The following is a 25,043-nucleotide window of genomic DNA, read 5'->3' as shown; positions in this document are numbered from 1 at the left end:
TAAAAAATCAATAGAGAAAAAGTTCTTCAGCCAAAAAAGATCAAACAATTTTATAATAATAATTTTTAGATAGGAATAGTAGACGTTCTTTTATTCGTAAAAAATAAATTTAAAAATAACAAAATTAAATTTATAGAAAAACGACACGGGAGACGTAAAAAAGAGTATAAAATACATTTGCCAATAAACTGTTAAAAATAATGTAGAAAAGTTCAAATTTTGGACAAAATCGAATGCGAAGTACGAGACACGTGATGATAATGTGTTCATTAAAGCTGAAGGAGTTTTAACAAAAGAGAATTAACAATCACCAAACTACAGTTGTCGATGCTTTGACCTTTAATTTAAAAAAGTTTGTGCAGAAATGTGTGGAAAATAAAACGACCGAGCTCGTAGCGCGAGGTAAATGCGTTGTCGAGCTCAAAGCGCGAGAACCAATAGTCGTGTAACGGTCAAAATTGCGAGCCAGTTCGCAATTTTGTCAGGAAAAATGAAAAATTGGTTTAGGAAAATCAGGGAATTTTGAAAAATAAGTTGAAGAAACTTCAAGTTCGACAAAATCAACTTTTTTGAAAAAAGTGTGCATTCAACTCAATTAAAAACTGGGTACGGACGTTTTTTGCACAAATCTGTTTTCTTCAGCTTAAACGATTCCATTAATTGGAACATTTTCGCTCCGCCCTACTGGTTATTATTCTAGGCCACCATGTCTTCCGAGTTGCTACATGTGATTTTCACTTAAACTTTTGATGCATAACCATGGATCATGTTCTCGAAAGGAGAGTACGATGAGCTGACTTGAGCGATGTTATCTTTGCTAACGCCCACTCTCTAGTGCAGACATGATAGTAATCGATAGCAAGAGCTGTACGGGAATGTACCACGGTCCTCGTGAGTTTGTTTTCTGTCTTCGCGCCAGATTATAATTGGTTTATCGCATCCAGCTCTCCTCATATCCATCCCTCCCTCGTAGTCGTTAATCGTATACTTGGTTGGTTGGCACGATCGCATGATACATGTTGATTTCGAATGCATGTATGGAAAGATACAGACTCGCTTATTACGTGGAATTAACTGGGACAAAAAAGAATAGGAGAAAAGGGGATGAAGGAGCGAAATAAGGAATAAGCAGAACAGCAGTGAGCAAAAGTAGAAGAAACGATTGCTACGGAGACTATCTCGACATGCTCCAACATCCTTCCGTGCTAAATGTAATTGCTGTGCAATCCTCGAAGGTTGCAGTTACTCCAAGCTTCTTTTTTCTTTCTTTACTTCCGCTGCTTTCATCGCAGTACCTGCTTCTTTTATTCTACCATGAATATTAATTCTCTCGAACGATATTGTTAATTGAGGACCTGGGTGCGAGAAAGGCACATACAATTTTATCTGGCAAAGAAAGTCCTCTGGAGGCTTTCAAATTTACGGTGCAATTGCAGAATAGAGGCGCCACCTGTTTGTTTTTTTTTTTTTTTTGCTGAAGATCCGTTTTGATATACAAACAAATATCTAAATGATTTTTAAAGCTTAGCCCAGATGTAGGCTTCCCACAACACCATATGGTGATCTATTCGGAAAAATCACTTTGCGATAATCCGTTAATGTGAAACACTTAACACTGCAACGTGATCACTTATTTGGATTGAGGAAACATTCCAGTAGATTATAAACTTTGATTTTAGAATTTACAATTGATCAGGAACGCTGTACGAAAGAGATAGGTGTCCGCCTCTCCCGGTGAGAATCAAAACCAGACCAAGAGACAAGGGTTGGAAGCCCGAAACAGTAGTAGTAATAATTTAAAATAATGTAGTGCGTTGAACTTACAATTAGTTTCGAAAATTGCTATAAGTGACCCGTACCAATGTCAAAAGTGAACTATGAAGAGAAAGGCCCAATGCTGCCCAGTCGACCGAGCGAGCCACCATAGAACACTACGATCGCCTCACGTCAGCGCTGAAGTCGAGAGGGTTCGAGCGACAGATCCGAAAGAAACTGATCGCGCGAAACAATAACTTCAGAAACAAACTCCCAATAATAAGAAACCTTGTTAAGAATAGTAAAAATTTTTTAATTAAAAAACCCATCTTAGATTTGAATCAAAATAAATAAGATAGGTTTTAAACAAGTGTCAACATGTCTCCGGGAAAAATTAATTTCCATTATTTTCTTCAACTCGTGCTCAGTTCATCAGTTTTCGAATTTTTTAATGAAGTTCGCAGCGACTACAGCAAGCTAGATTACTGTTAAGGGTTCGCCCATAAACGCTCAAAAAAATTTTGGTTTGAATCAAACAAACCTTTTTTTGACCCTTTATCAAATATATGATTTATTTGATTCAAATAAAACTTGTTAGAGTTATACAATGGCGTGTTTCAATGTAATAAATTCTGCTGAAATCAAAGAAATATTTTTTTGAATCAATGAAATATTTGCTTGATCCTATATTAAATAAAGTATTTGTTTGATTCACAAACATTTTTCTGAGTAAACTGAATTAACAATTTGAGTGGCAAAAATTAAAAATGCGAATTTAATTAATAGAACCCGAGAAAAAAATTAATTTAATTAAAAATTATACTATTTGGTTCAAAAGTCATATTTTTTGTCAAAAATCTAACCACTTGGTTGAAAGTAGAACTACTTTGAAGGCCTGTGACGTATTTTTTGCGACTGTTTTTTATGAATTAACAAAGTAATTGAAATTTTGACCAAGTAGTTGAATATTTAATGAAACGGATGAATTCTGAACAAAAAATATAATAGTTTATATTTTTACCAAGAAAAGATTTTTGTTTTAAATGAAAAATGTTTGTATTTCACCAAAAAGGACAAATTTTCGAAAAAATACATCAATTTTTAACCAAATAGTTTCATATATTACCAAGAAGAGTAATTTAATACCAAAAAGACGAATTTTAAACAAATTACATACATTTTCAACTAAATAGTTTGAACAATAGATGCCATGTTGGTCCAGATTTTATTTATTTTTAGTTTGTATTATATTCATTTCTGAACATTTTTACCTAACTTGAAAACAAAAATTTTTTATTTTATCTGACAAGATGAATTTTCAACAAGAATGTAATAATTGATAATTTAACAATATAAGATATTAATAAAAAATAGTTGGATTTAATCAAAAACAACAAAATGGAATAAATTTTCTATCTAAAAGATCGAATTTTGAACAAAATACATCAATTTTCTACCAAATTGTTGAATTTTCGACCAAAAAATGAGTTTTTAAGAAAGTAGTTCAACTTTCAATCAAGGAGTTTAATTTTTCACCTAAAACGTAAGAATCGATATTCCATTAAAAAAATATTTTAATATAAAATAAAAAAAGTTGGATTTAACAAAAAAGCAAAAACGATTTTTCAATATAATACTTGAATTCTCAACTAACATAAATAAATAGGAATTTCGGTCATGTATATGCTCATGAATAACATTTTAAATAAACATTAAAGGTCATTATGAATATTAAAAAAATTTACGTTAGAAAACTGAAAATTTTTCTAAAAAAATGAAGTTAACTTTCGACGGTAGAATTCTTAATTTTAGACTGTAAACTTTTCAATTCGGACCACTCATAAGACTAATACTTGAAAAATTATATACCACTATTTGGAAACAAATTTTTTTCAATTTGTGACACCACACTTTTTTTTTTGTTTCTGAAGTCTGTCCGAGGCTTGACTTTATTGAAAATTCATTTTTCTGTTTGAATGTTGAAAAGTTTGATTAAATTTTTAGTATTTCTTTTGAAGATTGAAAATGTAAGTATTTCATTTTTGGTTGAAAACTTGTATTCTTACTGGCAAATTCAACTATTTTGTTCGAAATTAGTTCGTTTTTGGTTGAAATTTCCACTATTACTTGGGTTAAAGTTAAACTACTTTATATAAAATTAAAGTTTTTTTTAATCAAAATTGTCTTTTCTATGAAAATTCATATTTTTTATTGGGAATTCAACTATTTGATTAAAAATATAAATACTTTTATGGAAATTTAACTATTTAGTAGAAAATTAACTTTTTTATAGAATATTATTTATTTTTAAATTCAACTGTTTCATTTAAAAGATTAATTTTTTAAACTGATAATTTCACGATTCCAGCATTATTTCAAAAAATATATATTTTGTTTATATGAAAATTCAATTATTTGGTTTAAAATGCATCTTTTCGGATTGAAAATTCATCTATTTAATTGAAGATTCAACAATTTGGTTAAAAATTCGTTTTGGATTGAAAGTTCATATTTTAAGTTAAAGGTCATCTTTCTTTGTTAGAAGAAAAATTTTTATTAACAGTAATTCATCTGTCTTCGAAAAAATTCGTCTTTTTGAATTAAAATATTAGCGGTTTGTTTGTGGTTGATTCTGTGAAACAGTGTAAAAAACATACATTTCTTTAAGATTTAAAACGTCCTTTGTACTCATTTTTAAATAATAAAATATTTCTTTTGATAAATTGAGGTAAAAAAGAGTGAGAGGTTGTTTTATTTGTCTCTTTCCTTTTCGCCCTCTTTTTTAATTTGTGATGTATTTATCTCTAATGAGCCGGAAAGGAGGTAGTTTGGAAATCTAAATTTAAATTGTAATTTTCTTCATGTTTTAATTTATTTTTTAGTCAAAGATCCATCTTTGCTGGTAAAAATTCTCGAATTTCATTTAAAAGAATTTATTTGCCTATTAATTCCATATTTTTGCGAAAATTCGCCCTATTTCTCCTGTTTTGAGAGAATTGTGAACTCCGTTACCTTTCTTTGTGGGGGGGGGGGGGGCGAAAACTTATAAAGTGCTTTATGGACCGCCCGTAAAGATCTATTTAAGCTTCAACAACTCCCCGCAGCAACTTGAAGTAGATTCAGCCCCTTCTTTGCCGATGATACGATCTAAAAGTAATCGTCTCGATAATCGTAGCATATCCGAGGTATGGTGGAAAATATGCATCGTAGTCTCTAACAGTCTGCTAAGCTAACGTAACGTCTCTTCAGTGCTCAAATCTTGACGTCTGTGCGTGGGCGGAGACCAGTAGCCGGCTTACCGCACGGCCGGTTGATCGGCCTGTTGGACCGTGACGTGCAACCACTACCACTTTATTATTACTACTAGGCGTCCATGGTAGTAGTCGTGCACCTCTGACGAAGGTTTATTATATTAACTCCTCCTGGTCGATCGAAATGAACATACGGCCAGGTATTACGCGCCAACCTTGTATGTGCCTCAACTGGAACCCTCTTTCACCAGTCCATCCTCCGCATCAGTTTATTTAATAATTCCTTTGTGATTAATACCTTAAATTTCATAATATAGAGGCAGTAGTATTAAGAAAGACAAACCAAATTAGTAAATTAGGTCCTTTGTATTGCAATACATACAAGGGGTCGTCAGTAAATTACGTCACCAATTTTGAGCAACGTTTACCTCCCCCCCCCATGTAATCTGACTCGAAATTCTCTCAAGAAAAGGGGGAAACAGGGTGATTTCGGTGATTTTTCAAGAAAAGAGGTGATTAAATTCCTTTATCTGAAATAGGCAGAATAAGCGCTTTGCTTCCGCCTACGAAGCCGCAGTAAAATAGCACTTTATTGTACCGTGATGAGCGGCACGTAAATTGACAGCCAGGTTGAAGAAGTGAAAGAAAAGAATGAAATGATTTTATTTTAAAACTACTTTAAACTACGAATTGTATTTTCGACTTATAACGTCGCCACATGCGCCTACGTACTTGGTACAATCGAACCCCATTTTATAGAAAAAAAGCGCTTTATTCTGCCTATTTCAGATAAAGTATCGTATGCGCTACGGCAGTAAAGTTAAACTTTATACAAGGATGCAGAATATAACGTCTGAGCCTGCAATAAAGGGTTTGTAGCCTATTCGGACGTTAATTAAGTCGTTTAAACCTCCCTCTTCCGTGCTTTCCCTACCTACTGTTGCTTCTTCCCTCCACAAACTTTTACGTTTGCTTCTCCTCCATTCCACAACTTTTTTCTCTTCTACGTCCCCTCTCCCCAGTTCCCCAGCTTACACTTCCCTTCCCCAGTCATCTGTTTCCCTCTCCTAATCATCCACACTACCCTACTAGGACTCCCCTCACCTCCCCTACTTCCCTGCCTCACATTTCCTTTTGCACTCCTACCCTAAATTTCCGCTTGCATCCCCTCCTATAACTTTCCGAGTTTCCCTATTTCCTGTCCCCTCACTGCCCATCATTTCCCCTTTCTCGTCTATTTCCCACCCCTGATTTCTCCTTACTGCCCACCCCCTAATTTCCCCCACCCCCTTGCTTCCTTTCACCTGCCTTCCTTGGAAAAAAGTATGACAAACGGATATGCGACCGGAACTATAAGGGTTTCTGTGCGGGGCTACGAAACACTACAATTTATTGTCAAGACCATATTGAATTTAGTATGAAAGATTTTAAATTCCGAATATTTTCTACCAACTGCGTTGCATTTTCAAACCAAAAAGACGACTTTTTAACAAACAAAATAATTAATTTTTATCCATGGAGTTGCAAAAGAAATGATTTTTCCAAAATTTTCTGTCATAGTTAAATTAAAAACAAAAAATAATTCTCAACCAATAAAGATGATTTTTCAATCAAGAAATATTACTTTCTCATCATGAATGATTAATTTTTATTCCAGAAGGGCGAATTTTTCACAAAGCAGTTGAATTTTCCACCAAAAAAGATGACTATCAAAATAGTTGAACTTTCAACCCACAAAGATGCATTGTTAAAATGTAGGATATTTAAATGAGATTAAAATCCAACTTAGAACCCTTTTTTAACGTCCAATAATTAAATTGATGAGAAGAATTCCTGAAAATGAAATCAAGAATCTAACAACCAAACTGGGACAACCACCACAAAATGTTCCCACTGCAACCTGAAAAACAAAAAAGGAACATCCTCCCCCTCTCTCTTCCCCCTAAAAAAGAGACACAAATTTTTAAGCAAACGATTGAATTTTCAAACAAAACAGATTAAAATTAAAACAAAAACAGTTTAATTTTCAAGCTAGAAAGATGATTTTTTCAGAATATAGATGAATTCTCTACAGAAAAAAATTAATTTTCAAACCAGGAAGATGTCTTTTCAACTTACAAAGAAAAATTTTTTCATCAGAAATTGCAAAGTTTAATTTGTAGAAAAAAAATGCTGGCCAAAACAAAACCATATTTAAAAAAAAATAAACTTTTAACAAACTTGTTCAACTTTTAACGAAGAATTTGAATTTTTAACCAAAAATGATGAATTTTAACCAAGTAGGTAAATTTTCCACAAAGAAAATTAATGTTTTATCAAAAAAGGCGAATTATCTACAAAACAGTTTGTGGCCGATTAAATGACGGTTTTTGATCTACTAGTCTCAATCGAAAATGGTATTTATTCTTAGTTGTGGGAAAAATTTTCGTTTTTTCATAGCAAACCGTCATTCATCGACCTACCCATTGGCAAAAAAATAGATTACTAAATTAATCCTCCGCAAAAAAAAGATTTTTCATAGCTTAAAAAAGTGAATTTTCAACAAGAGTTCAACATTCAACCCAAGAGATAATTTTTTTACTGAGACGATTAATTTTATAAAAATGGAATTGTTAAATTTTTAATCAGAGATTTTTTAATAAGAATTTTCTTATTGGATTCTATTAATTCAGTTCGAACTTAAGCGAAAACCCAGGAAAAAGGTAAAAAGTGGAAAGTTTCTTGAAAACCGGAGGAAAAAGGATTCTTTAAAAAAGGGAAAAAGGGAGGAATGAGGGAAAAGTGTGCATTTAAGTTATTATTGTACTGTATCATTGCAGGGAAATCTTTTACCAAATTCGAAGGAAAAAAATAACTAGAAAAAGTGAAAAAAGATTTATAAAATTAGTTCATATGCTAAGTAAAAAAACAAATTTTAATTTGTTACTAAACTCCCCTTATTTTCTGGTATTGCGAAAAAATTGTACAGATGTGGGCCTGTTGCACCCCAGAAATTACGAAAAGAAGTTTGGAAAGCGCTGCTGTATGGGACGCATGTTTTATAACATTTTCTATTATTCATGGCGATCAGCTATTCGCTAAAATTTCGGGCATTCGCAGTGGAGGTAATTTTTTCCACGCATGCGCCAATTTCAAACAATAATGATCACCATAAACAATACAGAATCATAGAAAACGTGTTCCCTACGGCGCCAAAAAGATTAGCGACATCTACTGTGAGTTTTGGTTGTCCAGCCTGATTGATCTAATTCTTACTTGTCGTAGACTAATTGCAACATGTCTATTTCTATAATCTCGTATATTGCTTCGTTTAATACGCCAGTAATGAAATATTATGTACATTTCAGTGGAAAAATTGAAACCACTTTAATGAAAAATGTGTATACGGAGAAACAGAAATGTTTCTCAGGTCGTACGAACTCGGTGAACTCTGGCGCGGCGATCCTAATGTTCGTGGGGTCCTCGACCCCAAAGTGTACAGAGTGCAATAGTGATTGCATGGGCTGGCGTGCAGCCACTTTACCACGACACAACCATAAACATCTCTGAATGGAGACCACCCACCCACCACTCTTCTGAGAATCACCTCGTCACATTTCGAAAGAACGCGGAACAGGGCCACTACCTATATGTCGGCATATAACTAAGGAATCATTTCTGAATAATTGACTCAACAAAAGTGTATATGTAATTTTCAAACAGGATCGATCATCATACCCTCCACAGTTATAGTTTCAGTAAGGCGTAAGCCACAGGACAATTTTTATGATAAAGACAAAAACTATGCCACCGGGTCTGTCCCGAAAGTATCAGACCTCCTGATGTACCAGGAGTAAAGAGTTAATTCTGGTTAATAAAGATGATATTCCCTGCAAAGTACTCCTCTTTGGAAGCCACAACCTTCTTCCAGCGATCCTCCCACATTTGGTAGCACGCTTTAAAGTTACCTTTCGGAATAGCTAAGAGCTGCTTCGTCGCATTTTGTTTCATTCACTCTACGTCTCAAAGTCGTTTTCCTTTTAGAGGATGCTTAAATTTGGGTAGCAGCCAGAAATCACAGGGACTTATGTCAGGTTTGTATGGGGGCTGCAATGGTTGTGTCAGGCCGTTTTTCTCCAGAAACTGTTGAATAAGCTGCGATGAATGGACAGGTGCGTTATTGTGGTGAAGCGCCCAGTCGGCTCTTTTCCACATATCATGACAAATCTTAGCTTAAAATTTCCGAAACCATAATTTTTGGAATTCCCATAGACTTATCACCATACATTTTCCGAATAATAACGATGGTTTCCGAACATGAATGGCCAAGTTTTTGGTAAGGAACTAAAAAGTCATTTCTGAATAATATGATCGAAATAAGTCTAATGTAATGATCAACAAATTTTAATTAGTTCTGATCTCAGAGACACATTAACACAATTTAGTCTCGAAATAAATCTCTATATGTAATTTGAAGACAGGAACTATAGCCATACCCGCCAGTTAGTTTTTAGTGCATTGTACACTAGAGGAAAATTTGTACGTAAAATTTTTTCTGAAATTTTGATCCATGTACCACCTTTTGCTAGAGTCAGTAAGTTTTGAATATAACAATTGATATTTCAACTAAAGATATTTTAATTGTAATTACAAACAGTTGGATTTAACCAAAAAGATGAATTTTCACAAAAATACTTGGATTTTTAACTAAAAAGATTAATTTTCAGGCATTTGTAACTAAAAAATGTATTTTCTAACAAAAAAATACCAATTTTTAACAAAATACATAAATTTCCACTTAAATACTTAAATTTTCAATTAAAAATATACATATTTAAAAGAGTTTTCTTTTCGACTTAGTCTTAGTGACTTTTGACATAAAAAATTATTTCTAATTGGTTCAAAAAACTATAAAGCTATGCACAGTAGCTAAAGATAAGATTGTATGTGAGATTATATGATTACAGTATTTTGTGGCTTTTACAACCTTCTGGAACTAAACTGGATGATATTATATACATTACCGGTAGGAATCGTGTATCCACCCTGTAAAAGTTGTATTTAGTTTGCTATATAGTTTATGGAAATGATAGGCAAAAATTAAAAACATGGCTATTACTGAATTATGAAACATTCCTTAAACAAGACCAAGAACAATTGAAAATTACATAGAAATGGTTTTAGAATGATCATAATCACGTTATTCTCGTGGTATTTTCATCTAACACACCTGTCTACATTTATTGTCTTTATTCGAAAACCACTCCTAATTTTTCATTTTTCTTTGTCTCATTTTAAAACGAGAGTTTGTTGATGAGCGACTCTTTGTTATTTCACATTATTAAAAAATGCTTGATAATTCAGTCCTTTTTAATTTACCTATTGGAAGTATATAAAAATGACTGTACTTTCAAGTATTTTCTAACAGTGCAGCTTAACGCGATGAGACGTTGTGTCGATCTCAAGGTATCTTTCAAGTTCAACATTCTTATACTCACTGATTATCATATATATTATATATACATTCATATAATGATAATCATTAGCTCTTCCACCTTGGATTGCATTTTGACACGGATGTCGTCATTGATTTGCTGTTTACCTTCAGCTTTCAGAATCTCTCCTTTTAATCGTTACTTTTCCTTAAAAATAAAATATCCTTACTGTACGCGTCAATAAAATTAATATAATTAAGTATAGTGGCTTTATATGATGACTAAGCGAACAAGGCATGATAGATCCATGTGAGATGATTCCTCTCTAATTAGAGAAATGCTGCATTTCAAGGGCACCAGAGATAACAGGAAAATTTATCTTTATGTCTCACAAACTAAATAGTTGTCCCAGCTAACCAATTTTTCTAGTCAGGCATATTGAACACTTAAGTACGAAATAAACGAATTTTATTTTAAATATTTTGAACGTTACATTTTAAAAGCGAGATTTTAATGAGATACAATTTTTTTGTGAACCAATGGTTAATAATCATATTCCTCGTGTTCTGAAAATGGTAAAACCATGCATAACTCATTTTTGTGTCTTTAAAAAATGGATATATCTCGTTTTGTTCGCCTATTCTTCATATGCCAAATGTGCGTGCGTGCACGTCTTTAGAAAGGAATTATATCGCATTTTGCCACTAACGTGGCATTAAATTAAAGAAAAAATACACATATATAGTGCTATCAAAAAGTGCAAAATTGGCTTCCCTTTATCACATGTCTTGTTTTTGAAAGGTGCATGTTAATTTTAATTTGTTTCTCTGACGCATACATGCTTTTACATTATGATGTAGCAAAGCACACGTGTCAGCTTTTTTCAACGAGCGAAATCTGGTATCCGATCTTGCAATCCTGGAAAATTCGTTCCGTTAGTTCATGGAATGCGTATGCAGTCGCCAGCATATTATAGTCATATTATAGTCATGTTGCAGAAATGTTCACATCTAGCAATTGGCATTGATTTATTGGTTATAGCCTAGCTTCATGAATGATTGCCGAATGCCTTCTCCTTCCTCTTCGTCTTCTTCTTCATCAGCTTGCTTTATATTGGTCTCTTGCCGTGCAAACGACCCTGTGCATGGCGATTACTTAAAAATTAAAAACGCTTAGAGGTCGTTTCTGTCTTTGTAAAATTTCCGTTAGAAGCTAGTAATTCTCTAAATTTGCATTAATGCAAATTTTACTAAATGATTTGATGATTAAGTATTTGAATAGAGAAATATTCCTCATTTCTTAAGCCTTTATTTGGCTTACAATAAGACCATATTAGCTTAAAACAAGACTAATTTGCTGAATTCAAGACGTTTTTCTGTGTAGTAATTCGCCGAGTTTGATTTTGAAATTATATTTTTGTTACTCTGAAATCTCTGTATTGATTACATTTTTTTCCGTTTAATTAACATACTTCGAAAAAATCATGTTTATAACCTGTAGGTGATTGTATGTGACCATTTTCTTATAGAAAGAAGATCAAAGATATATTAAGTATATTAAGATATATATAAGTATTGCTGTTATGGTATGCGCTAATATGTCTGGTAAAGAAAACCTGTAGTGTAATATATAAAGACTGCCTTAATCAAATTGCTTAAAAATTCCAAAGAGAACATCGGAAAGTTCTTGTATTTATAGATAATTGTCCGGCTCGTCCGAAAGTCTTGATGCAAACACTAAAAGGCGTGAAAGTGGTTCAGTTACAACAGAATTTCACTGCAAAACTGTTACTACTAGATCAAGAAATTATCAAGAATCTTAAAGTTAATTACCCAAAGAAAATTATGGGAAGATTGCTCAAGGTTTCGGGTGAGAAAAGGGGCTACGTGTTTTGAATTTGTTGGATGCCATTGTCGATTAAAACAAAGATTTTACTGATGTCGCAAGAAGAGGTCGAACATTCTGCGGATGGTATTTTTGAAGTGTGAGATGCTTAACTTGGTTTAGCAATTTCTCTTAAATTTTTTTCTGAACAAAGTGATGAACTAAATACGATCTTCACTGTTTTAGAATTGATTGAAAACCCGTAAGGGAAAAGTTGCATTAAACAGAACTTTATTCTTTAATCTGCTATTTGCAGCACATCAAACTGCCCTTTTTAGGACGAACTTCATTTTGCGAAACATCACTTCTCGTTCTTTTCATTCTTCTTAATAACAGGCATTAATTTAATTACAGATAAGCATATTTTCCCTTTTTCGTGATTCTTTTACACTGTCAAAATTTTTACGCTCAGTTAAGAATTTTTTGAGCATTAAATATGCTCTGGAAAAAAAGTTCCATACAACTCTCAACGGAGAAAGTTTCGCCTTTAAGGGAAATTCATAAAATTAATAATGCTACAAATATGGAAAGAATACATTATTATGAGTTTTATTTACTTTTTGTTTCTAGTTCAGAAAGTTTCATAGACGGGACAAAACTTCAATTTACCGTCTAAAACTTGAGGATAAGCAACAAATTAAAAAAAATTTCGTATCACATTTATTAGAAGATTCAAGACATTTTACTATTTCGAAAGTCGTGAAATGATTCACGGACTCTATTAATGTATTTTATTCGGTTAGAAAATCTATTTCGTTAAAAAGTCATATTTTTTGTTTAAAAATTCAACTGCTTGGTCAGAAGTTTGACTTTTTGTTACAAATTATTATTTTTTTGGTTGAAGATTGATCTCTGGTTGAAAATTTTATTGCTCTATTTTTATAATATTAATCCTCTTGGTTAAAAAGAATCAACTTTTGGGCTGAATGTTGTACTCTCTTGTTTAAAATTCATTTTTTGTTAAGATTCATCATTTTAGTTGTTCAGTTACAAATTTAACTATTTTGTTGAGAATTCGTCCTTTTTGGTAGAAAATTAATCTTATTATTTGGAAATTGATCCTTTTTGGTTTAGAATACATCTGTTTGGTTGAAAATTAATCCGTTTTGGTTGATGATCGGTGTACGAATTTAATTCTTAAACGATATACACAATAATGTATTAATACATGACATGTCGCCATGTGTTTTTTGTTTTCAAGATTTTCATTTCAAATGAATGCTGATTGCTTTTTTCTGAATGACCATTTGAATCCATTTATTGATAAATCCTTGATTTAATAAAAGGTCGAAACTAGAAAATAGAATTAGTTATATGAAATGTTTAGAATGTTGTGGCATCTCCTAAAGTCTTGGACAGTCAAGGAATGTTTCTACAACTTATTTATTCCGTGTAGTGGTCACAATTTTCATATTCAATTCTAAAACATCGTATTTACATCTATTCCACAAGGTTGTTACACGTCAGCATATACCAGAAAAGCAGGGAATTAAAAATTGATCATGTAAAGTCTGGGAAGACCTGCATAATTAAGGGAATTTTCCAAAAACTGAAGTTGAAGTTGAAAATTCAATTATTTTGGTAGAAAATTCATATTTTTGGGTTGAAAATTCCTCCCTTTTGTTTGGAATGTAGTCTGGTTCGTTGGAAAATTCAAATAATTTGTTAAAAAAGTATTCAACTGCTTTTGATTGAAAATTAAATATTTTTGATGGAAATATACTGGAATAGTTATAAATTTCAAGTTAAAAAAGTTAATTTTCTATGTAAAAATGCGCACTTTCAACTAAATAGTTCCATTTTGAACTAAAATTTCAACATTCATCTTAAGATTTTAATTTTAAACTAAAGAAATTAAATGCCCAGTTATAAATATAATAGTTTTTATTTCAAGTGAAAAAGATTTGAATTTTTAATTAAAAACAGTTGCATTCAAGAAAAAAAAAATTTCAACGAAATAGTTATTTTGACACGAATTAATTGAATTTTCAAGCTATCATAATGAATTTTCAGTTAAACGATCGAGAGTTTTTTACCAAAAATGATTAAACGTTAAACACAAACAGCTGCATTTTCGATCAAATAGTGGAATTAACTAGCCAAAAAGACAAAATCTTCAGAAGGCAGTTGAATTTTCAACTTCTTAAAATAAATTTAGAAACTAAATTTTTCTCTCATTTATATTATTGGTCTCCTAGGTGTAAGGTTGTTTTATACCTAGAAGAAAAATTTATAAAGATCAGGGAAAATGAAAATTCGGTCAGGGAAAATTCAGTGAAAGTTAGGGAATTTATAGCAAACCTGATGATCAAATCTGACGCTTTAAAGAGTTACTTTTTCAATTGGAAATTACGGATTTTAATCGATGTGTGAAAAAAAGATCGAAAGTTAAGTAAGAGACCAAATTTTGCTTGGAAAAGTTTGAGCGACCCCTACATAATATCAGAATGCACGCAACACGTTGTTCACGCGCTGCCACGCCGCGCCGCTCACGAACATCAAGTGATCAAGTCAATGATTCAGGCAAGGTCACTGAACTTGCGAACCGGATCCAGAAAAGATTCGTGGGCCTTCTTCTTCTTGATACCACTATATTATATGTACATATATAATATTATTGCATATACCGGCCTCGGACTGACCACAATATTCAAACTATTTGGTACTTTTTTTGACGATGACACTATTTTCAAACTACTTCGAAAAAATTATACTAAATACACTATTTTCTCACAATTGTCCGCAATTTCATTATTCAGTTACTAAATTACTAAGTAAAGTTTATTTATTCCCCTATCTTACGTAATTGTTCTGGACTAAAGTATGCTCTGGCTGTTTCTGATGATTAAGGGTGATCAAATTTGACCTTATCGAAAAATCAAGACATTATATCCCTCTTTTCGCCCTCTTGAACCTCTAATTTCCCCCAACCTTAATATAATTTAATTAAGGGGCGTCTTTTAAAAAAATAGGGTTGATACAATATACTATTTTTTAAAAAGTCAGGGAAATTACCCTGACTTTTACCTGACCGTTACAAATTTTTCTTTCAGGTAAAATTTTTAACCGAAGAAATTAATGTCTCGATCAAAAAGATAATTTTTTAACAGAATAGTCCAACTTTTAAACAGACAAAAATATTTTTAAGCATAATTTCAAATCTTCAATAGAAAAATCATTTTGGACCAAATAGTTGAATTTTCTATCAAAAAGACGAATTTTCAATAAAAAGATGAATTTCCAACTACAGAATGTATATTTTCAACCAAAAATGAAATTGCTCAAATGTGAGACAAATGGATTTTCAACAAAATAATTCAATTTTCAATAAAAAAAAAAAGGTTTTTGAAAGAAAATTATAAATCATCAACCAACAAAAGTTAATTTTAAAGAAAGTTGTGCCACTTTCAACTAAGTAGTTGAATTTTCTACAAAGATTTATAAACTGCTATTTCAACTAACAAAGTGTTTAATTTAATACCAAAACATTTGAAGTTAATCAAAGAATACGCATTTTTAACGAAATAGTTGGAAATCCTCAATCAAAAATGATTAGTTTTCTACAAAGCAGTTTCATTTTTATCCAAAGAAGTTGTCTTTCTTTTAGAAAAGTAATATATACTGATGTAAGAGAAGTGTCTTGTAGAAAATTTGTCGTTTGTGTTTGGAAAATGAATTATTTTGTTAAAAATTATTGTTGTTGTTTTAGATTCATAATTTTCGTTTCAAATTCATCTATTTAGTTGAAAATTTGGTTGAAATTTTTTTTTTTAATATCAATTCTTATATATTTTTCATTGATATTTCATTCTTTTATGTAAAATTGAACTGTTTTTGGTTGAAGTTTAATCTTTTTTATTCGAAAATTCGTCCTTTTAAATTGAAAATTCATCTGACTCTCACAAAGCGCCCAGGCTAGGGGCCAAGGTCCTCACTAAACCCCTTATTTATCAGGCCAAGCCCTTAAGGCTTGACGGGGAATATCTCTGAGACACATTGGCGGATTATGTGAATATCGTCTCGCGCACGCGCAGCTAATTCCACGCTCAAGGCGCTTACCGAATTTAGAGGTAGTGGAAGGGAGAGGCACTTAGCGAGTGAAGGCGCTTTATGAGAGTCTATTGTACATTTTTTCTTTTTTTTACATTTAAATTTGCAAATTTTGAAAATAGAGTTTTACCGCCACCCTATATTATACATTTTACATCGTCGCATTGTACAATTGTACAAACATACACAATATCACGAAAAGTCACTTTGTAATGTCTGTGAACAGTGAACATTGAACATATGGCGACGAGTATAAACGTAGTACAAAGAGCGTGGGTGTTTTATTGTATCCTGAAGATAATGTTCTCCAGTCCAAGTGGTGTCTCACTAATTTCAAGCCCATTCTCTTGATTCGACACCTACGTTCCCTCTTCTATTCTTCTATTCTTATACCTTTTACCTGTCATTTTGTACTATTCAGTAAGTTCATTGTACTATAATGAAAGTATTACGTATAGTACCAAAAAAATATTATCTTTTCCTCATGGACCATCCATAAACCACGTTAATAATGTTTTGCTATCTTCCCCCCCCCCCGTCACTCTTTGACAACCCCCCCCCCCCCTGGTAACGTATTCGTTGGAAACACGGATTTCACATTTATTCTGCGTTTTTCGCGTTTCTAATGAGTTTAGTTACCAATGTGAATACACTAGAACCCCCATTTAATAACATTTAGTAACGATTTGGGAGTTGTCTGCAAATAGCCTTGTTACTTATTCGGAGGAATCGAAACGTAAGCAGTCAGGGGTGCCTGAACTGTTTCAAATGGAAAGCATACTATTGCGCAATATACTCGACTGAGTACTTACGCACTGCGGCCCTTCCGAAACGCGAGTCGCAATCGACTCCCCCCCTGTACCCTGAGAAACCGCGTTGGCAAACAATTCTAGGAATAACAAAAGCGGGGATTATGAAATCGGGGTTCTGGTATACGTATTTTCCATTAAAAAAATATTGTCTATCAAAAAAGATGAATTTCCAAGCGAAAAAGACGAATTGTCAATGAAAAAATATAATTTTTAACCAAAAAGTTGCATTAACATCCAAGCAGTTGAACTTTTAAGCAAAAATGACGAATTTTCAACAAAATGGTTAAAATTATAACCAAAAGGTTAAAATTTTATACCAAATAGTTGAATTTTCAACAACAAAGTTAATTTCTAATCAAGAAAAATAAATTTTGAACCAAGAAAGATGACTTTTCTATCATAAAAGATGGAGGCAACTTTTCGTCTGAAAATATGAATGTGCAACAAAAAAGGTAATTTATAATGAAATATTCGAATTTGTGACTAAAATCATGAATTTTCGCGCAAAAAATGAATTTGTTGACAAAATAGTTTAACTTTAAACCAACTAATTGAATTTTCAATCAAAATAGAAGTTTTATTTTTAACCAAAAGTATGATGTTTTAGCAAAATGCATGAATACTTATCAATATAGTTTAATTTTGATCTAGAAAAGATACATTTTTAATTAGTACGTAAATAGTACGTGCTACACTTAATGAGAAAATCATAGAGAAATCGGGGAAAAGTAAAGGAATTTAGAAAATGAAGTTTTACGGCCACCCTGGTCTAATATTATTATTTTATTTGACGTCAAGTGCCAAGTCGGTGCATCTCGCCATGATACCATCTGTAATCTTGAAGATGGGTTGATGGCAGTGACTATGTCTTTATTATATACTGCGGACACGATAGAATCAAACTGTCAGTAATAATAGTCGCTCAAACTTCCTTGCAAGTATGAGCACTAGAGAACTGAGTTTATTAAATTACGTAAAATTATTATTGGTCGGATAGCCGGCAGAATACATCTTACATTGCATTGGAGTATAGAGTATATATATTTCGCTTCAATTGCACTTATAAAAATAAATAAAAAACAACAAAATTTTAAAAACTACATAAACATTTTTTTCTTCGATGTCATTTGATAAATGTCTAAATTAAAACACAAAACTGAAAAACATATAATATTTTAACAGACTTCACAGCCCAAAATGGTCTGAAAACAGGTCAAATAGTGTGATTTTTTACGAAAAAAGGGGAATGATAGGGGAATAAATTATTTTAAATAAAATTAAAGTATATGTACCATATTGAATTCAATATGAATCAATTAAGATTTCCAGTTGAAATATATTAAATTTTCAACCAAAAAGGAATTATTTTATACCAAAAGAGATGATTTTTCAACCAAGTAGTTGAACTTTCAATCAAAAGAGACGAACTTATACCTAAATAGATGAATTTTCAACCTACAAATAAGAATTTTCAAACAAATGAACCATTTCTTTAACAGGAAAAGCGAATTTTTTAGAAGACAGTTGAATGTGCAATTCAAAAGAACGATTTTTCTATCCAAAACTTCGAATGTTAAAAAAAAACAGTTGAATTAAAAAATTGCATTTTCTACACAATAGTTGAATTTTCAACCGAAATTATGAATCATGAACAAAAAAATAAATTTTTGACAAAGTTCAACCAAGTATTTAAATTTGCAATAAAAAAAATTATAATATAATTTTCAACGAAGAGTATAATAGTTAGTATTGCAGTCAGGAAAATATTTAAATTTTAAATAAGAAACAGTCGAATTTAACCAAAAAGTTGAATTCTTAATGAAAAGGATTATAGTTGATACTCGAACCAAAAGGGAGTTCAATTTTAAATAAAATATAGTGTTTTTACAAAATACAAGTAATAAATTATATATAATAAATATACAAAAAATACAAATCTTCAAAAAGGAGTTGAATTTTCATTAAAAAAAAAGATTTTTTCAGTCAAGAGAGAAAAAAAATTGCAACTAAATTCTTTAGTTTTCAAACCAAAAAGGTGAATTCTCTAGAAAACAGTTGAAACATTAGAATTTTCTACCAAACTGTTCAATTTGCAAGCCAAAAGATAAATTTCCTACAAAAAAGTTAAATTTTCAACAGAAAAATATGGTATTTGAACAAGATAGTTTAATTTTTAATAACAAAAAATGACATCTTAACACACATATTGTTGAATTTTCCACAATAGGTGTATTTTTAACTAACTACTTGAATTGTCAAATAAATACATAGTTTAATTTTCTGGCAAATTGTTAAATTTTAAACTAAAGACGATCAATTGTCAATAAAATTGTTAAAATTTCAAACAAAGAGGTGGATCTTCAATTAATAAAATAAATTTTTAACAAAGTAGTTTAACTTTCAACCAAGTAGTTGATTTTTCAGTTGTAAAAATAAATTTTTAATCAAAGAGATGGATCTTCAATTACTGAAAACCCCCAACCAACAATGTGACGTATTTTATAAACGGCCCGTAATAAATAATCGAGATTAATAAATAATCAATAATCTAGATTCTGTCATTTTTCTTTGTTTTAGATATGGTGGATCAAGTCCTATGAGCTGGAGCAGAGAACGCGGATCTCTGAATTCCCGATCGAAAAAGTAATCAAAATTCGTAACCAGCTGTAAAAAAGATAAAGCTGACAATGATTTTAAACTTTTACATTCAACACCAATCTGCTGGATTTTCAGGTTAAAGCTGTTCATGAATGTTAAACTAAAATCTTGTTAATTCTGCCATGCATCTTGCTATGATCTCGTCAAAAATAATCATCCTTATTACTGATTGATATTTGCCAAGATATCGTTTTGTGAAATGCGTGATTGTATGAAACATTTTTTAACAAAGTTTTTTTCTATGATTATTCATTTCTTGTCCATGTACACCACCGGTAAAAATTGTGCCTCCACTTACGAAAATCGGTTTAAAAACAGGCTTGTTTTAAAAGGTGCCTAACTCTGCCTAAACAATTTTCTATTGTCAGCTTCAACGCTATTTATACATTGGGGAAGTTAATGAAAAAATGTAAACTTCGCTAAATTGAGATCTGAATTCTTCTTTTTAAAATGAGATGAAGCACATAATAAAATGTTTACTGATTCTCGAATTATCATAACAAATGTGGAAGAATGTTAGTCGCTTTCTAAGACAAGCATTTGATTTAATTTTCGTAATTAGACGCACAATTTTTGCCCGTAGAGTATATTTGAGAATTTGTGCCTTATTTCGGACAGGGCAGAACATCCTTTTTATAAATGAATATTGATGAGAAAGGTGTTTGTAAAGATGAATCGAACGATCGGGAACAAAGTGCGCAGCAGTTACTTAATGAAATTTATCGAAATATTCATGTTTTCTTTATATATAGATCAATTCTATGTTGTATAGAATATAACACTGAAAAATATGATCAATTTTCAACGATTCAGATTTTAACTATACGAATGTGTAAAATCACTCATAATCCAACATTTTGAGTATTCATTTCAAATGAATGGAAAAATAGCCTGTTATTGTGCATTTATAATATAAGAAGCATAGGTGAGGATACAAATGCCATAATAACCAAGTTTTGTGGTTGTACTTAAGTCATATGTTATATTTTAAACTTTATCAAGTAATATTTTCGATAATTCGAATGATATATGTTTACATTCTCTTGTCAATTATTATGCAAGGCGATTATTATTACTATTATTTTTATTATTACATATATATGCTAGTGACATTGTGTTTTAAGATTAAAAGAAGAAATTCTAATTTTCTTCGAGCGACCCGAGTGTTCCATCAGTGAATAATCGTTCTAATTTAAAATTCTGTTTGATGTGCTTCTTGTGTGATGAACAATTGAGAGAGATTTTAACCCTTCACTGCATTGTCATTCATGTATGAGACTGACTCTAATCTTTTTGTCGTAAAACGTAAAGTATGATTATTTACTTTAATTGCAGATGAGAATATGAGTTGAATGAACAGAATAAGGGTTCAGATTTAGGAAATAAATAGTCTTTGTATAGCTTAAAAGGAAAATACTGTTTTGGAAATGAAATGAAAGCGCTGAGCCATCACAAGACCCATCGAAACAATGCATACATTATTAGGCTTAGTGGTTAATCAAAAAAAAAAAAGAATTAACTTGCAGTAAAGGGTTAAAGGAATAAAAATTATTTTAATAATGCAGAGTTTTCTTTGAATATCGCAACAAATTCTCAAACCTATTTCATGTTCTATTAATGATATAAAGGGTCGCCGCAGGCCAGGGAAAAGTCAGGGATTTTGACATAAAAATTGCAAAAGTCAGGGAAGAATAGTCAGAAATGCCACACGGTCACTTAGTCCATTTCTTTTTCTCATATCACTCTTTAGTCACTTTTTAAAATGAAAAGAGCACTGTTCTTTCAATAAATTAACCCATGGGTTAACCAATATTCTGCATTTTCTTGAATTCTTTTGAAATATTTTAGGGTATTTTTAAAAATTCGAAGAATTTTTTAATATATTTCAAGCTATTCTAAAGGTTTTGCAAAGATTTTAATGCATTGTACAATTTTTTAATGAATTTTAGAGGGCTTTAAAAAGTTTCCAGAGATTTGAGAAGATTTAAAAGGATTTGAAATTTTGTAGGATGTTTTAAGATTCCAAGGCATTTTCAGATAATTTCAAAATTTCGGTTTAAAAGAATTTTATTTCTATTTCTTAATAGACTTTTCAAGATTTCAACAAATATCATATTCCATGTCATTTCACGGGATTTTATATTTTAATGAATTTCAAAGAATTGAGGGATTTCATAGCGTTTAAAAATTTTTTGAATAAAAGGTATTGCCAACGATTTTGAAGAATTTAAAATACTTTAGGAAATCAAGAAAAAATACAAGTATATTTTAATTAATTTCAATAATTTAAAGGGATTTCAATGAATTTGAAAGATTTTTGGGTATTTTATAAATCACAATGAATCTTTAAGCACCTTAAAAACTTTAAACGGCTTTTAAAAGATTTTAAATATATTAGAGTATTTTTAATAGGTTTAAATCATTTGAAGTGATTTCAAAGATATTTTTGCTATTTAAAAAAATTCTAGGTAATTTTCAAGAGCTTTACAAAATTTTAAGAAATTTCAAAAGATTTGAAAAATTTCAGGGTATTTTTTAAAGTTCGATTTCAAGCAATTTTTTAAGAACTTCAAATATTTTAGGATATTTTAAAAGAGTCCAAGGAATTTTCGATTGATTTCAATCATTTGAAGAAATTCAAAGGATTTGAAATATTTTAGGAGATTTTGAAATATTCCAAAGCATTTTCAAGGGTTTTAAAAAATCTCAAGTGATTTTAAAGGATTTTAAAGATGTATGGGTATCTTGAAAAAGGCTTGGGAATTTTCAAGGGTTTTAAATTTTCAATCGATTACGAAAGATTTGAAATATTTTAAGGTATTTCAAAAATTTCTGCTTTAAAGAATTCCAAAATATTTTATAGGATTTGACATTTTTTGGAGTATTTTAAAAGATTTCAAGGAATTTTTGATTAATTTCAATCATTTGAAGGTATTTCAAAGGATTTGAAATATTTCAGAGTAATTTAAAAGATTCCAAAGCATTTTCAAGAATTAAAAAATTTCAAGACATTTCGAAAGATGTGAAATATTTTACTTTATAAAAGATTTCAAGGATTTTTCAATGGTTTCAGTAATATAATGGGATTTCAAAGGTTTTGAAATATTCACGCGATTTTATCATATTTTAATGTTAAAAAAAATGCATTAACAAGAAGTGAGAGTTTTTTTAGGGTTTTATATTTTCAAATATTTGTATTCCAATTCATTTAAATTCATTTGAAATTCACCCGGAATTATATGGAATTTTCTTGAATTCTTCTCATTTTTCTAAATTCCTCTAAAATCTCTCCAATTTTACTGAAATCAATTAAATCTTTCAATTTATTGGGATTCTTTTAAATTTAACTTGAGTAGTATTGAAGTTTCATGACTCGAATTCTTTTGAATTGTTTTTTATTCACTTTTTTCTGTTTAAATATTCAACTTTTTCAATTTTTCAAGTAAAACAGGCTAAAGCATCCCTGAAACTTTAAAAGCTATAAATTAAAACTTAAATGGTTTAATTCCATTTTTAAAAGGTTCTGTATAAAAAATGTTACGAGATTAGAATTTTGGTCTTTAATTATTAACCCTCGGAACACACACTGTGGGTCTGTGAGACCCTGTGCACTTTTCCGCGGTCTACTATTTTGAAACTACTCATCTGATCAACTTTAATAAATGCACAGACATTCTTCAAACATCATATAATTAATTCATGTGATTTAAAAAAGTCATTGGCATTGTTTACACATATAAAAAGTTATAAAAAATTGAAATTTTTTTCATTTTTTATATTTCTGACTAAAATTTCCACCCTAAAAGATATTCCTGACTAAACTCGATTGAGTGACCCATGGTGTGCTTCGAGGGTTATTGGCCAGAGATAATGAAAAATTAGTCTGGATAAAGTTTAGGAATTTTGAAAATGACGTTTTGCGGCCACCCTCGATGTAGATGTTTTTGTCTAGTATGTGAAATTAAAGATAGGGCACGTTACCTCTGTATCAATGCATCAAGTTAACATCACAAGCACTATAAAGTGATACAACTCTTCTTACTTGTTCTGTATACAAAGCAAAATCGACTTAACAAGACCCTGCATTTTATTGCGATAAGGAAGCTAGTTTTTAGCTAGAGGTCCATTTTATTATAATATTAAAACTGAACCAGGTTGGTTCACTTGGCTCAAGTCCCGAACGTGACAGTCAGGCCCAAGGATCGCCTCCGTCCATATTTCAACGGGACGATCCCATTGCTTCTTGGGTCTTGGTCTCATTTTTGTGATTACTACTTTATTGCATAAAACTACGCTAAGCATAACGTAGAATAGGTTAGGTTTTTTTCAATTGCGTGAATCGTCTCATATGGTACCGTTAGTTCTATAGATGATTTGGCTGATGTGTTGTGTTATCGTCGAATAGTTTTTAAGTATGCGATATGCGATTAATAGACTACTGCGATGTTCTTCCAAACTGCCTTATTTTTTAATGAAAGGAAAGAATAAAAATTTAACCGACTTGACGTGTCATCAATATCTTTTTACGAGATCTCGTTCGAGCGTATGTAAACCCTTTTTGTCCGACGTGGGTCTACCTCAGAAATTAGGGGAGGAGCTCATTTGATCGAGGTCTATCTGCTTGCTTTACCCCCTCCCCCTCCTCACTTCTCAACTACCCCTCATGCAGCTGAGGGACCTCCAGACTTAATGAGGAATAAAATACAAAATATATCTTTTTTTTATTTTGCAATTAGCAAGTTAGAAATATTATATTTGACATCTACGATTTATAGAAAATCCAACGTTATGTTACGGCCCGTACTTAACCCTTAAAGTGCCTAGTGGGTGTCTGATACCCCAAGAAATTTTCAAACTCTATAAACCATACTTAATTCGATAAAATTGAGTAAATGTCGCCATCTAGCTTTAGTGGGAGACATTCTAAGTAAGTCGTTTAGCATACTGCGTCAAGCGTCAGTCTGCTAGCAGCAGCTCTCAAAGGTGGATGTAAGAGAATCGTGGGGTGCAAATAAATATCTTTTTTTGAAGAACTCATGTTGCAATATTTTTTTTATGAAAGTACACCATTTCAAAAGTATAGTAAAAAATGTTCAGGTTAAAATAATTAAAATTGCGTGAGTTGTGAATTTTTAAGTAAAAAACCCATTTTTTTTTACTTTTTTTCACTAATTTTTTTAACAAACTTGAAATAAAAAAATGGCTATAAAATCAACTCT

The 25,043-nt window shown here is 31.2% G+C and overlaps 1 protein-coding gene across 2 annotated transcripts in view; it reads left to right on the top strand.

Annotated features, from left to right (window-relative positions):
- The window catches only part of LOC117179905, a 121,814-nt gene extending 100,107 nt beyond the window's left edge, over nt 1-21,707 (top strand). For both annotated transcript variants that reach the window (XM_033372107.1, XM_033372106.1), the window contains one exon: nt 19,744-21,707. The gene's annotated coding sequence lies outside the window, so the exon portion shown is untranslated. The remainder of the gene's footprint in view (nt 1-19,743) is intronic.
- The last annotated feature ends 3,336 nt before the right edge of the window (nt 21,708-25,043 follow it).

This window comes from Belonocnema kinseyi, chromosome 9 (assembly GCF_010883055.1).
Source record: "Belonocnema kinseyi isolate 2016_QV_RU_SX_M_011 chromosome 9, B_treatae_v1, whole genome shotgun sequence".
Classification (NCBI taxonomy): domain Eukaryota; kingdom Metazoa; phylum Arthropoda; class Insecta; order Hymenoptera; family Cynipidae; genus Belonocnema; species Belonocnema kinseyi.
Note: the sequence above shows the minus strand (reverse complement) of the source record. Positions and strands in the feature narration are given on the sequence as shown.